Here is a 14,480-nt window from a genome sequence, read left to right on the forward strand (position 1 = left end):
TCATCATCCGGCTCCGTAGCCGGGGTCTTCATCATCCGTCTCCATACCGGGTACTCTTCACATCCGGAGAGTGCGCTCACCGGGCCTGTATCTTCATCCGGTTCCGTAACCGTAACCGGGCTTGCCGTCATTCTCTCCGGACATCCCATCCGGAGGGACCGATATCCCAACAAACTCCCCCTTCACTTCGGCATGGGATGTCGCTCCAATCTGATCCTCTTCCGGCATGCTTCCAGCTTGTCGGGTGTGAGCACCTTGGTCAGCATATCCGACCCGTTCTCGTCCGTGTGGATCTTTGTCAGCACGAACTCCTGGTCTTCTATCCTTTCCCGGATCCAGTGATATCTTCGCTGGATGTGTTTCGTCCGGGAATGATAGGCCGCGTTCTTTGCAAGGTGGATGGCACTCTGACTATCGCAGTAGAGTCGGTACTCCTCCTGCCGGATCCCGAGCTCTCTAATGAAGTCCTTCATCCATATTATTTCCTTGCCGGCTTCAACAGCCGCCATGTACTCCACCTCCGTGGTTGACAACGCAACCGTCTTCTGCAGCCTCGACTGCCACGAAACAGCTCCCCCTGCATACGTCATCACATACCCTGATGTGGACCGGCTGGTATCTGCATCAGCCGACATATCCGAATCGGTAAAGCCGTCAAGTTCGGGCTTACCGGAGCCGAATCGGAGGCACACGTTTGCCGTGCCCTTCAGGTATCGGAGTATCCACTTGACCGCGTTCCAATGCTCTTTGCCGGGATTGCTCATGTACCGGCTCACCACTCCGACTGCATATCCTATGTCCGGTCTCGTACACACCATGGCGTACATCAAGCTCCCGACGGCTGAGGCATACGGCACTTTCATCATATCCTCCTTTTTAGCCTTTGTCTTGGGACTTTGCTTGTTGGACAGCTTGCAGTTTGCCGGGAGAGTCGACCCGACTGGTCTTGCTTCCGACATGTTGAACCGTTGAAGCACCTTTGTCACATACTTCTCCTGTGACAGCCACAACTGCTTCTTCTTCCGGTCTCGGATGATGTGCATCCCTAGTATTTGCCTCGCCGGACCCAGGTCTTTCATTGAGAAGGTTCGGTGGAGAGCCTTCTTCAGCATCCGTATCTTGACCTGGTCCCGTCCGACGATCAACATGTCGTCCACGTACAGGAGGAGTATTAGAGAGTCTCCTCCGTCGAACTTCTTCACAAACACGCAGTGGTCGGACTGCGTTTTGTGGTACCCTTCGTCGGTCATGAAAGAGTCGAACTTCCGGTACCATTGCCGGGGAGCCTGCTTCAGTCCATAAAGGCTCTTCTTCAACCGGCATACCAAGTGCTCCTTCTCTTTCTTCTCGAATCCTTCCGGTTGCTGCATGTATATTTCTTCTTCGAGGTCACCGTGAAGGAATGCCGTCTTCACGTCCATCTGTTCTACCTCGAGGTCCATGCTTGCCGCTATGCTCAGCACCGTCCGGATGGAGGTCATCTTCACTACCGGGGCAAATATCTCGTCGAAGTCGACGCCCTTCTTCTGCTGGAACCCCTTCACCACGATCTTGGCTTTGTATCTCGGGGGGTTTCCGGCATCTCCCGGTTTCAGCTTGAACACCCACTTGTTACGGAGTGCCCGTTTTCCTTTCGGCAACTCCACAAGTTCATATGTGTGGTTCTCATACAGGGAATCCATCTCCTCCTGCATGGCACTTAACCACCTGCAGCTATGAGTGTCATGCTTCGCTTCTTCAAAGCTCTCCGGCTCCCCCTCGTCGGTTAGTAGCACGTGCTCTGTTTCTGGAAATCTCCGGGGGGCCCTTCTCTCTCTTAGAGGATATCTCCGTTCCGGAGCTTCGGTAACCGGTTCTTCCGATTCTTCTTCATCCGAATCCATTTCGGGATCGGGGCCGGTTCCGGTATCATTTTCATCTTCTTCGGCCGGTTCTGATTCTTCACCGTCTTCGGCCGGATCTTCGAGTGTTAACCGGTCCCTTGCCGGTCGGGACTGCTCCTCGTAGGGTTGATCCTCACCGGTCGACTTGGAGCTCTTCATCTTCTTCTCCGACTCCCAGTCGGCGAGTGTCTTGTCCTCCATGAAGATGATGTCTCGACTCCTGAATATCTTCTTGTCGACCGGGTCCCATACTCGGTAGCCGAACTCGTCGTCGCCGTAACCAAGGAATATGCATGGCCGGGTCTTTGGATCTAGCTTTCCTCTCCGGTCCTTTGCCACATGCACATATGCGAGACACCCGAATACCTTCAGATGCCGGTAGGACACTTCCTTACCGGTCCACACTCTCTGTGGCGTGTCTCCATCCAGAGGTACTGAGGGTGATCTATTTATCACATATGTCGCCGTCGACATTGCCTCAGCCCAAAATCCCTTGGGTAATTTCGCATGCGCCAGCATACTCCGGACCCTCTCCATTATGGTCCGGTTCATCCTCTCGGCCAGCCCGTTCAGTTCCGGCGTCTTCGGCACTGTAAACTCGAGCCGGATTCCCTTCGAACGGCAATACTCCTCAAATTGCCCTCGGTATTCTCCTCCGTTATCCGCTCGTATCGCTTTCAGCTTCTTGCCGGATTCTCTTTCCACTCTCGCGTGGAGTTCTTTGAAGACGGACAATACTTGGTCCTTTGTCTTCAGCGGTGCCGTCCACAGCTTCCGGCTGTGATCATCTATGAATGTTACGAAGTACTGGGCTCCGCCATGTGACTTCGTTTCTACCTGACACACATCAGAGTGCACCAATTCCAATGGTGCGCTACGTCTCGTCGGTGGCCTTGAGTGGAAGGAGGTTCGGTTCTGCTTACCGGCCAGGCAATCGGTGCACTTCTCCAGGTGCACATGCTTCACTGGAATGAGGTTGTCATCTGCAAGCCTCTTCATCCCCTTCTCACTCATGTGGCACAGTCTCTTGTGCCACAGCTCACCGGCAGTGTCGGCTGCCACGTTCAGCTCTTCCGGACATAACCGGGCATTCATCAGGTACAACGTGTTAACTTTCCGGGCCCGAGCCACTATCAGACTCCCCTTGCTGAACTTCATTACGCCGTTCCGGATGCTACCTGTGTAGCCTTCATCATCTAGCCTCCCGGCCGAAATCAGGTTCAATCGAACCTCCGGAACGTGTCGGACATCCTTCAGCAGCATTTTGCATCCGGTCGAGGTTGTTAACCACACGTCTCCTATGCCGGCAATCCGGCACGTACCTTCATTTCCCATCCGAACGCAGCCATGCTCACCGGCTGTGTAGGATGAGAAGTATCTTCTCTCCGGGGTCAGGTGGAACGATGCTCCGGAATCGACCACCCAGGTCGTCTCATCGCCGGCAATGTTTAGTTCACCTTCTTCGGTGATGAGCATGATCTCCTCTTCACTTGCCGCGAGTGCCGTCGTTCCTTTCCGGTCCTGCCCTCGCCGATCCGGACCTCTCCGGTCCGTGGCTCCCCGGTATGCACCGTTTCGCTCCGGTGACTTCTTCGAATCGGTACCGTCGGTTCCGTCGTCTTTTCGGTAATGCCGACAGTTCTTCCGGAAGTGCCCCGGCTTCCCACAGTGGAAGCATGTGGGCCTTCCTCTTGACTGCGACCGGGTCCCCGACTTCTCCCGTCTTTGCGGACTCCGGTTCCATTGTCTTCCCCGTTCCGATTCGGTAAGCAGCGCCTTCGAGTCGGAGACCGGTTCTTTATCTCTCCGACGCGCTTCTTCGTTTAAAATACTTGTCTTTACCGTTTGTAGGGACAAGTTATCTTCGGTGCAGGAGGTGCTGAGAGTCACCACCAAGTTCTCCCAGCTTTCCGGCAATGTACACATCAGAATGATGGCTTGCATTGCATCCTCCAACGGGAACTTGATCGCCGCAAGCTGGTTCACGAATCCCATGAACGTGCTTACGTGTTCCACCATACTCTCGCCGTCCCGGTACTTGAGGTTCACTATCTTCCTCATCAGGGAGGTCCGGTTCAACGCATTCTTCCTCTCGTAGAGGCCCGACAGCTTCCGCCACATCTCATATGCGTTGATGTCGTTCACCACATGTTGTAGAATGCTCACGTCGACGTATTGCCGAATGGTTGCAACGGCTTTCCGGTTCAGAAGCCTCCATTCCGACTCAAGTACCCCCTTCGGTATTTCCGACCTGTCAATCGGTTCGTACAAGTCCCGAACAATCAGAAGATCCTCCATCTTGATCTTCCAATCGGCGTAGTTCTGCGCATTCAGCACCATCATCCCCGGCTGCCCGCTGGCGCCGCCTTCCATTTTCTGCAGCAGTTCGCTCTGATACCACTTTGTTGAGAATCGACGCTCCGATTCACCTTCACCTCTCGGCCACAACCAAGGAAATACACGAATCGTTGTTGCAGAAAAGTGGGAAATACAGAGAAAGACACGATAACACAGGGATTAACGTGGAAAACCCTATACGGGAAAAACCACGGGAGTCCTCAAACTCCAACTATCACTATGAACAGGGATGTACACTGGTGAAGCTACAAGGCAACGACCTTGAGCTCACTGTCTTCGCCACAGGCGGCGGTAATACACAGAGGCAACAACCTCTTCGTCTCTCTCTCTCTCTCTCTCTCTCTCGGCTGCTCTCACTTCGCATAAAAATGAGCAACAACAAAAAAACTGTTTGCCCTAAGTCATATTTATACACATATGACTTTCGGGCTATTTACAAATGTAGCCTCAAGGGCTCTTGGCAAACATATTCACAAATGTGTCCCCGCATCCGGATCTCTCTCCGGGTACATTCGGCATCCGGCTCCGTAGCCGGGGTCTTCATCATCCGGCTCCGTAGCCGGGGTCTTCATCATCCGTCTCCATACCGGGTACTCTTCACATCCGGAGAGTGCGCTCACCGGGCCTGTATCTTCATCCGGTTCCGTAACCGTAACCGGGCTTGCCGTCATTCTCTCCGGACATCCCATCCGGAGAGACCGATATCCCAACAGATCATTTATGATCACTCGCCCGTCTCGGTAAAAGGCGCGATGGCCTTCTTTACGAGCTTGCATAACTCGTGGCATACAACTCTTGCGATGCTCAATTTGCATCTTAGTGAGGTCTTCATCGAGATAGATGGGGTCCCCATCCATTCCGAGAAGGATTGGTCTCTTCTTAAAGAAAGTGATTCTAGAGTCTAAGTCTTTAAATTGAAGGACTAAGGCTCTCTTCCTAGTTGTGTCATGCCTGGCCCTCCATGCTTTGGTGATAGGTAGGGCCTCTGTGTACCCTAACATTTTCCCAAGTGTTTGTGCGTCCTCATTTGGGGATGCACCTTCCTTGAGCCCAGTGACACGTACATTTAAGCGTCGGGCCTGACGCATTTTCTCTTCTTCAAGGGTGGTATTAACAATATTTTCATCTTTTATTTCTTTTTTAATGTTTCTTTTAACCACATCTACCCAACCCGTTTTAGCTAACTCTATGTTATTATTAACTTCCTCTTTAACTTTTTAATTTCGTCCTTTATATCCTCTATAGAGGATATTTCACCATCTTCTCGAGATACCTCGATGTCCTTAAGTTGTTTTTTAAGGTCGGTGTTTTCTACTTTAAGTTGTTCTATTTCGGCCTTGAGGGCGTCTTTTTCCTCTCTATCTTTTTTCTTGTGGGTTTCGGTCTCTTTCACCCATTTTTTCATATCCATCTCTATTTTTGTTAAACGATTAAACATATCTAAAAAGTCCTCCTTACTTATAGCCTCGTCTTGTATATCCTTATGTTCCTTAGTTCGTTTAGACGTCATTGTGGTGTCAATAAGAAAAAAAGGTAAAATAAATGGGTTCGAGACTTAGCCGAGTTTGTGTGTATGTCGCAATCACATCGGCATTTTGTAGCATGCGACGAGCACACCAAAAGAACCCACCCACGAACTCATCCAGAAAATGGCACTTCACAACGTCAAGAGAAAACGGAGAAGAAACACCCCGTGACGGCGACGGCTGCAGCGGCTGCAGACGATGGCGACGGCGACAGCGACGACAGCGACAGCAACGGCAGAGAGAGCCGTTACACATCGATAGCAACGGCAGCGACAGCAACGGCCAAGCGAGAGAGCAACATCAACTCAATTTCAAAAATATCACTTTGTACATACAATGTGCTCACTGCTTTTATACAAGTCCTTAAAATGACTGACAGAAGTATTGACATGTACTTCAATGCTCATACGAACGACTCACACTGACTCCCAGATACATGCCTATGTATTAGGCTAGGGCCGTAGGCTCCAATAGCCTACCGGTTCTCACTATTCAGTTCTATCTGGGTACCTATCCGGTTCTCCGCTCCGGATACCAATCCGGCTCTAACCTACTCAACCGATCCGGATCCAATTGAGCTTGTCCGCTCAACACCTCGGCTTTAAGGAACTCAAGGACCTGGTGTGCAAGGCTCCTTCGCGTCTTTTACTAGATCCTTCAAAACCTTTTCAGGTTGAAACTAATGCAAGAGATTATGCTATAGGTGCTATCCTATATCAAGATGGTAAACCAATAGCATTTGAGAGTAAGAAACTTGATTCTGCTTAGTGTTAGTATACCATGCAAGAAAATGAATTATTTGCAATTATTCATGCGCTAGAGTCATGGCATCATTGTCTTTATGGAAATCGTTTTGTGGTATCTATGAACCACGAGTCCTTGAAATATTTTTGTGACCAATAAGATCTCAAAGGTCGTAAGGCACAATAGGTAGATCTCATCCAGGACTTTGATTTTTCCATATGATATCATAAAGGTTCCATGAACACTATCATTGATGCATTGAGTCACATCCGTGAAGTTAACATGCTTAGCTTCACTGAAATAACATCAGATCTTTATGATCACCTTTGAGGAAAGTATCCTGATGACAGTTATTTTGGTAAATATTGGGCAAAAGTTGAGTTTGGAACAGACACCACGACATCCTCGAAGGAATCCTTCCACATTGCAAACGGTCTGCTCTACCGTAATGGGAAGGTTTGTGTTCCAGATTTGCCTGAGGTGAAAAAAAATCTTTTTGAATGCCATGATACATCCTTAGTAGGGCACCTTGGAATACATCACACACTCGCTCTCATCTCCACTCAATTCTATTGGCCTAAGATGCATCCTGAAATACATAGCTATGTGACAAAATGTCACGAGTGTCTGGTTAAAAAAGCCAAGCGACTTAAAGCCGTTGGACTTTTACATCCCTTGGAAATTCCCAACAATAAGTGGGAAAGTATATCCATGGATTTTATTGTTAGCCTTCCTCGCACCCAAAAAGGTCATGATGCCATCTAGGTTGTGGTTGATAGACTAACTAAAATGGCAAGATTCATTGCTACAAAAACCACGGTAACAGCTCCTCAATTGGCTTACTAATTCGTTGACGAGTTATTTTGTTTTTATGGGTTACCAATGGATATTGTGAGTGATTGAGATCCAAAGTTTACTAGCGACTTTTGGACGCAAGTCTTTAAGAAGTTAGAAACTACATAGAGTGTTGAGATATCAAGTTCAACAAGATTTAGTTAGTTAGTCAACAAACGTAACTCAGTAGTTACCTAGATAGAATCTAGTTAGTGTGTTGACCTTAAAGCCTTAAATAGGATTTTGTACTTGAGTGGGATACATTGTAGATCCTCCACTCCCATGTTCATTTAATATAGGACTTAAACATTTGTACCTATATTTGACTCACACATGTGCACCTTTGCACATGAGATGTATATATACCTCATTGTAGGTATTTTTGTATTTGATGATGCTTTTTAATATAGTTAATCATCCCCCATCTTGTCTCGTTGTCATAATTGTTAATTTCCTCTTCCTCTTCCTCTCACACACATATCACTTAATCTTCCGCTACTTAATCATATAATTAGGTACTAATTAACCCTTGCTTAATTACCCAATTCTTAACATAGAGCATGAGCTCCACGAATCATCCTCAATCCGATGGACAGACAGAAGGAGTAAATCAAATTATTGAGGACATGCTTCGAGCATACGTTGGTGCAAAACCAACAAAATGGGAACGTTATCTCCCAAATTTGGAGTTTTCTTATAACTGAAAGACAGATATGCGCGGAAACGTATGTGAGGACTTGTCGCTTATGCTCAACAAACAACACAGAGGGAAGGCAAGAAGATATAGACAAATGATATATACATACAAATAAAGCTTTAATGGAAGCTTTAATGTACAGGATGATCAAGTGATCTCTTCTTTACAATGTTACATTATTGCTTATATACTAAACCCTAACTATATGGACGAGTTCAGACTAGGATACAGGGTGGAAGGAGTCGGCCTTTTATGCCAACAAACTCCCCAGTAAAAGGACTACTCTTTTCTACATGTAGATATGTTTGGGATTGTCTCCCCTGTAAACCTAGATTACCACACTAATCTAGATTTATGTTACACATCCATCGGCATGTAGTTGAGTCGGCAAAGGTGAGGTCCATGTCGAGCCTAGCATGGCTCATTATCATGATTGATTCGGTCGACTCTTACCTTCCGCTCCTCGTTCGACTTTCTTTTGCTCGATCACTTGTCGTAGTCCCATCTTTGTCCTTAGTGCTCCGAAGCATTGATTTAGGAGTGGCTTTGTTAAGCAATTGGCGATGTTCACCTCAGTGTCGATCTTCTAGACTTCGAGCCTCTTCTCAGTTATAAGCTCCAGGATGGGATGATACCGTACCTCAATGTGCTTCGTCTTTCCGTGATAGACGGGATTGTTAATGAGGTGAATTGCGCTCTTCGAGTCGCAATAGATGGTCGGCATTGGTCGGTCGATTCGGCTTGTAGATGAGAAGTTGGTAGACAGTCAGTGCAGCTAGATCGCTTCCTTCGCTGCCTCCAATGTTGCTATGTACTCAGCCTCTGTGGTCGACAGGGTCGTGCACTCTTGAAACTTCGACCTCCATGATATCGCACCGCCACCATAGGTGAAAATATTGCCTGAGACTTCCGATTATCCGTATTTCCGGCATAGTCGGAATCAGTGTAGCCTTCGACTTCGACTGAGGTTGTCAAACCAAAAGTCAGTTGTGTATCTTCGGTCCCTCTCAGATACCTGAAGATGTGCTTGACAGCCTCCCAATGCTTCCGTCCTGGGTTTGACATGTACTGGCTGACCACTCCTACGACATAGGTTAGGTCAGGTTAGGTCGCCACCATTGCATACAGGATACTTCCTATAGCCGATGCGTAGGGCATCTTTCCATTAAGCTCTCTCTCCTTGTTCGTTGAAGGAGAGTCTTTGTCTAATAGTTGGATCGATGTCGGAAGCGGTGTTGGTGCTGGCTTCGTATTCTACATGTTGAAGCGCCTCAGCACCTTCCGAATATAGTTGGACTGGGAGAGTCAGAGATTCGTGGTCGTCTGATTTCGATCGATCCTCATGCCTAGTATGTGATGGGCTTGTCCGAGTTCCTTCATCGCGAACTTGTTGTGAAGGCTCCGATTCAACTTTCCGATCTCTGCTTGATTGCTTCTTGCAATCGGCATATCGTCGACATATAGGATTAGATAAATCCTAGACTTGTCGGCCAGTTGTTGAACATACATACATGGGTCGGAGTCGGATCGGCGGTATCCAAGCTGCCTGATGTAGGAGTCGAACTTTTGGTACCACATCCTCGGCACTTGTTTTAAGCCATAGAGACTTTTCTTCAGTTGACATACAAGGTGACTTTCCTCCCTCGTTGCCGTGAAGCCTGCCGGTTGAGACATGTAGATGTCTTATTCCAGATCTCCGTGTAGGAATGCGGTCCTTACATGCAGCTGCTCTAGCTCTAGGTCTTTTGTCGCCACAACTCCTAGTAAGAGTCGTGTGGGAAATAGCGTGGAATATTGCTCAGCCACAACCGATTCTTGAATCACTTCGATGAGAATCAAACACAGAAATGGGGTTGTAGATTAGTACACATACACACATAGACAATAGAGGGTACACAGGATGTTTACGTGGAAAACCCTAATAGGGAAAATCCACGAGAGCCCACAAACTCCGAACTATCACTATATAAGAAAGGTACAATCAACCTTCGCCAAACAGCAGTTACGACAGAGTATTGCTCTGTATCTCTCTCTCTCTCTCTCTCTCTCTCTCTCTCTCTCTCTCTCTCTCGATCGAGCCCAATCTTTGCATGAATTCCTCTCACAACCACAATGTGCACTCTCGATTGCAACATTCATTGGTAAAGTTCTTGAACATCGAGAGTCACTACTCACTTTCACACGTATCACGTGAAATGTAATATTTTTGGTCTCATAGGTCATATTTGATCTCCGAAGACGATAATATAATCTATCTATCTATCTATCTATCTATCTCTCTCTCTCTCTACAATAGTTATGCACATACAACAATATGACAACAACACTCTTCTATGATTGCCCTAGGTCATATTTATACTCATATGAACTTAGGGCTATTTACAAATATAGCCTCAATAGGCTTACTCAAAACTTATTTACAAATATGTCTTCTCTTCCGGTTCTCACTAGGTCCTCTTCATTCATAACCGGATCCCATCCGGAGGGACTGACTTCCCAACAATCTCCCCCTTCACTCCGGCATGGGATGTCTCGTCCCTATCTGCTTTCGGCACGCGTCCAGCTTGTCGGTTGTCAACACCTTGGTCAGCATATCCGACCCGTTCTCCTCCGTGTGGATCTTCGTCAGCATGAACTCTTGATCTTCTACTCTCTCCTGGTCCAATGGTACATCCGTTGGATATGTTTTGTCCGGGAATGGTAGGCCGCATTCCTCACAAGGTGGATGGCACTTTGACTATTGCAGTAGAGTCAGTATTCCTCTTGTTGGATCCCTAGCTCTCTGATGAAGTCCTTCATCCAGATTATCTCCTTGCTGGCTTTCACAACTGCCATGTACTCCACCTCCATGGTTGACAATGCAACCGTCTTCTACAGCCTCGACTGCCACAAAACAGCTTCCCCTACATAAGTCATGACATATCCGGATGTAGACCGGTTGGTATCCGCATCAACCAACATATCTGAATCGATGAAGGCTTCCAAGAGGGGTTTACCGGAGCCGAATCAGAGGCACATACTCGAGGTGCCTTTCAAATACCGGAGTACCCACTTTACCGTGTTCTAGTGCTCTCGTCCGGGATTGCTCATGAACCGGCTAACCACTCCGACTGCATATCTGATATCTAGATGGGTACATACCATCGCATACATCAAGCTTCCAACGGTAGAAGCATTTGGTATCTTCATCATATCCGTCTTCTCCGCCTTTGTCCTCGGACTTTGTTTTCCAGATAGCTTGCAGTTTGCCGGAAGTGTCGATCTGACCGGTTTCGCCCCCGACATGTTGAACCGTTGAAGCACGTTTGTCATGTACTTCTCTTGTGACAACCACAACGTACTTCTTCGACCGGTCCCGGATGATGCGCATTCCCAATATCTGTCTTGCCGGACCCAAGTCTTTCATTGAGAAGGTCTGGTTCAGAGCCTTCTTCAACATCCGAATCTTGCCTTGGTCTCGTCCGACAATCAGCATATCATCCACATATAGGAGGAGTATCAGGAAATATCCTCCGTCAGATTTCTTCACAAACATGCAGTGATCGACCTGCGTTTTGTGGTACCCTTGGTCGGTCATGAAGGAGTTGAACTTCCGGTACCATTGCCGGGGAGCTTGCTTCAGTTCGTATAAGCTCTTCTTCAACTGGGACACCAAAGGCTCCTTCCCTTTCTTCACAAATCCTTCTGGTTGTTGCATGTAGATCTCCTCTTCGAGGTCACCATGGAGGAATGCCATCTTTACGTCTAGTTGCTCTACCTCAAGGTCCATGCTTGCCGCTATGCTCAGCACCGTCCGGATGGAAGTCATCTTTCTACCGGGGCAAAGATCTTGTTGAAATCCACTCCTTTCTTCTACTGGAATCCCTTTACCACGATCCGGGCTTTGTGTCTCGGTGGGTTCCCGACATCTCCCGGTTTTAGCTTGTACACCCACTTATTCTGGATAGCCCTCTTTCCTTTCGACAACTCCGTCAGTTCATATGTGTGGTTTTCATGTAGGGAATCCATCTCGTCCTGCATGGCACTCAACCACTTGCAGTTGTGCGTGTCTTTCCTTGCTTCTTCGAAGCTTTCCGGCTCCCCCTCATCGGTCAGCAATACGTGCTCTGCATCCGGAAATCTCTGCAGGGCTCTTCTCTCTCGAAGAGGATATCTCCATCCTTGGTTTCTGACTACCGGTTCCTCCATTTGTTTCTCATCTGAATCTGTTTCAGGATCTTGTCTGGTTCTGGTGTCTTTTTTTTCTTCTTCTTCGGTCGGTTTGGTTTCTTATCCGTATCCGGCCAGTTTGTCGAGTGTCATCCGGTTGCCGACCAACATACGGTTTTCAACTGGGTAGGTCCTTGTGTCCTCAAACCGGTTTTCATTGGATGATATGGAGTTCATCATCTTGTTCTCCGACTCCTAGTCGGCAATGGTCCTATCTTCCATGAAGACTATGTCCCGGCTCCGGAACACCTTCTTGTCGACCAGATTGCACACCCGGTAACCAAACTCATCATCGTCGTATCCAAGGAATATGCATGGTCTGGACTTCGGATCCAGCTTTGCTCCCTTGTCCTTTGCAACATGCACATATGAGAGACACCCAAACACCTTCAGATGTCGGTAAGATACGTCCTTACCGGTCCATACTCTCTATGGTATGTCTCCATCCAAGGGTACTGAGGGTGATTTGTTTATCATGTAAGACGTCGTCATCAACGCCTCAACCCAAAATGTCTTGGGTAACTTTGCATGTGCCAGCATGCTCCGAACTTTCTCCATCACGGTCTGGTTCATCCTTTCAGCCAGCCTGTTTAGTTCCGGTGTCTTCGGCATGGTAAATTCGAGCCAAATTCCCTTCAACCGGCAGTACTCCTCGAACTGCCCCCGATATTCTCCTCCGTTGTTCGCTTGAATAACCTTCAGCTTCCGGCTGGTTTCTCTTTCCACTCTCACGTGAACCTCCTTGAAGACGAATAACACTTGATCCTTCGTCTTCAGTGGTGAGTCGCATGCACCCCTTCACGGATGCTACCCTTGTGGAGTTCTAGTTCAACATAGCGGACGTTTGCACTACACTCCACTTGCCGGTGGATGGCACTCCCTTCTGGACCACGAAGTCCCCCGGCGTCGTCCCCAACATCATCCCCGCTGTCTACACCGAGTATTCCGAACGTGAAGGATGGCATTTCACCGAAATTCCCCCTCACCTCCACGATCGTTGTAGCGCCATTGCGCAGATCGGTGACATTGCCTCCACTGACACTATCGCCCGCATCACCGGTGAGTTCCTCAAATGGGTGCACAACCCTCAACCGGTCTAGTGGGCCCATGAACTCGTTTGAAGGGTCAAGGAATGGCAAACACGTCCCAAATCAATAGCCAATTTTGCATGGTTCCTCACTCGTTACCTGTGCGCAAAGTTCAATATCGGCCCTCCAGCTCCTCCTTACATATGCCGCAAGATAACCATATCAGGTCAACTCGAGCGCCTCCGCATTCCAGAATGTGAATTCTTAAGGCAAGTACATCAAGGCGAACGTGACTGCCCACCCGCGCACAAACAACCACAAATCACCCATGTGGCGGCCGAGGATACCCTCGATACCCCCGAGGATATCACCCAACGCACAAAAGAATTCCAGACATGTGAATTCACCCCCGTGGAAATCCAGGAATTGTCTACAACATTCTACTACGTGTCCCATTAGACCAGGGCCATGACCCCTCGTACTCGCAGTTCCACCACCGAAATGATCCTTCGCGAGCCTCAAAACCCAGTGGACCTACCCCTTCCACCCCCGACAACCTCTCTCCATGGGGAAACCCAGCCAACCTCCCTTGGCACAACCACCCAGCCACCATCTCCCACGCTTACTGACGACACCCCGCACCCTCGACCCCGTAAACTGGCCCGCCACAACCCACCACCCATCGACGCCCCAGTGGTCGAAACCCCCCTGCCCCCTCTCGAGAACCCTAACCCACCATTGTCTCCAAGCTTGGTTGTTCCCTCCCAACCAACCCAAGATACCACCTTGACGACCACCCCACCAAAACCCCTACCAACCCCTGTTCCCAGCCCTCACCCACCCACTGCCACAACCGACCACCCTACCCCATCACCCTCTGCCACCTCCAAACCCTTAGTTGACATGATGACAGACATCCTCAAGATGACTTCCGTCATGAATTGACGCCTATTGCAAGTCCACGCCAGGCCCAATAGACCGCCAACAAACAGTAGGAAGTGTACACAAGGAACGAGGTCTTGGCCGCCGAAGTAAGGAACGCCCACCATACCAATGCATGTCAAGCCGCCGCCTACGACCTCCTCAAGAAGGAGCTGCTCGCTGAGCAAATTCGACGCCACGAACTCGCCGACGAGTTCCACTGAGCCCAGACAACGAGGTACCACGACCAAGAACAAGTTGCGCAAACACACGTTGAACT

This window comes from Azolla caroliniana, unplaced genomic scaffold (genome assembly GCF_043228905.1).
Source record: "Azolla caroliniana isolate FFs.n. ecotype wild unplaced genomic scaffold, voAzoCaro1.0.p SCAF_6, whole genome shotgun sequence".
Classification (NCBI taxonomy): Eukaryota; Viridiplantae; Streptophyta; class Polypodiopsida; order Salviniales; family Salviniaceae; genus Azolla; species Azolla caroliniana.